Raw genomic sequence first — 1,693 nt, forward strand, 5'->3', positions numbered from 1 at the left:
CCCCTCCCCCCTCGGTCCCTGCCGTCCTGGTCCTGACCACGGGGCTTCCTTACGCTCCCAGAGCTGTGCCTGTGCAACCACCCGTGTTCCTCTCTCCGCCTCAGCCTGTGGCCCTCCCGCCCTCCTGCACACTCACACCCACGCTGCCGACTCAGAGAGGCCTCCAGGCCCCTCCGGGCTGGTGGTGGCCCCTCCGCTGGGCCCCAGAGCACTCAGGGTTTATGAAACTCCTGTCCCTCCACGCCCCAGGCCTTCATTTCACAGCCTCCCCGCACCAGGCGCCGCTCCAGCTGCTGGGACGCAGCAAAGCCGCTGACGAGCCCGGCCCGGCCAGCTTGCACGCCCTGTCCACTGGCGGAAATCCTGGAGGGCTCCCCGGCTCCTCAGCGGAGGTGGGCTTCTGGGTGGCAGGGCGGTGGGCTCCTGACCTTGCCAACCTCACACCCACGAGGCCCTCAGTAAACCTCTGTTGGATACGGGGCCACTTCAGGCCCCGTGCTCGGTGCTGGGGAGCAAAAGTGCACATGCCCGGGAGGAGATGCAATCTGGGGGATGCGGGAGCCAGCGACCGATAGGTCAGGAGCAGAGGCTCTGGGGCCAGGGGGCGCGACCTCGCACAAGCTCCTTAATCCCTCTGTGCCTCAGTTTCCCCATCTAAGAAATGGGCTTGCGATACAAACATCCTGCTGGCCCGGGCAGGAGGGTGGAGCGTGTTAATATCTACAGAACACCGAGACCAGGCCTGGCGCGTAGCAAAGGCTTTATGCAGCACTACATCGTCACGACACACACGAAAGGCAGCCACGGACTGCACGAAGGGTGTCCTGGATTCCGATCCTGCCTCCGCCAGGTCCCAACCCCGGGGAACCCTGGGGAAGTCATGGGCCGAGGCTGAGCCCGAGTGTCCGCGGTGGAGAGCCGGAGAGACTAATAGTCCTTCCCTCGCGGAGATGCGTCTCCTGCGATCCCAGGAGCCCCCACGTGGAGCACGCCCAGCTCAGGCCTGGCCCCGGGAAAGACTGAAACACAGTCCTTCTAATGAGGCAAAAGCAGGACCCTGCCCTGGAAGGAGACGGAAACAGTGGCCTCGGCTCGCTGCTCAGATGCCACCTCCTCCAGGAAGCCCCCGACATTCTGGGCTCCCCCCTCTCTGAACTGTTGGAGACGCTTGTCCCCGGGCCTCTAAGGGGCCTTGGCTTTACATTCTGGCTCCTGAAGCCGACAGGCTGTGGGCACTGCACCTGCACCTCCCGCCTTGGAGTCTAGTTTGTTTGATCTGCAAAGGAGATCAGATCACCCTCAGTGAGTGTCAGTGCGGGTGAAACTGGGAGACAGTGTCTGCCTGGCGGTTTGCAGATCCTCCGTCAGTGCCAGTCCCCGCCCGGCCTGCCAGCCGATGAGGGTCTGATTTAGCTCTCACTCCCAGACACCGGGCAGCAGGCGAGAGGACCACTGGCCAGTGACGGCAGGCATGAAGGGGGGACCCAGGCGTGCCTCGGGCGTAAAGGAGACGTTTTCCAGGACGTTTCCACCCTCCACGCTGCCCACTCCCTGCCCCCTCACCTCCCACCGCAGGGCCTTTGCACAAACAAGACAGAATTCCCTTCGTTCCCTCCCTCCTGCCTCCAGAGCCCCCTCCTCCCCGCAGCCAGCCTCGTCTAAGGTCGCAGCCCACAGTCCTTGGAAGCACGTT

At 64.0% G+C, this 1,693-nt stretch overlaps 1 protein-coding gene across 1 annotated transcript in view; it reads right to left on the bottom strand.

Moving 5' to 3' along the window:
* The window catches only part of SLC22A8 (solute carrier family 22 (organic anion transporter), member 8), a 25,651-nt gene that overhangs the window by 22,960 nt on the left and 998 nt on the right, over window positions 1-1,693 (bottom strand). The gene's annotated exons all lie outside the window — the stretch shown is intronic.

Source organism: Myotis davidii, unplaced genomic scaffold, assembly GCF_000327345.1.
Source record: "Myotis davidii unplaced genomic scaffold, ASM32734v1 scaffold826, whole genome shotgun sequence".
Classification (NCBI taxonomy): Eukaryota; Metazoa; Chordata; class Mammalia; order Chiroptera; family Vespertilionidae; genus Myotis; species Myotis davidii.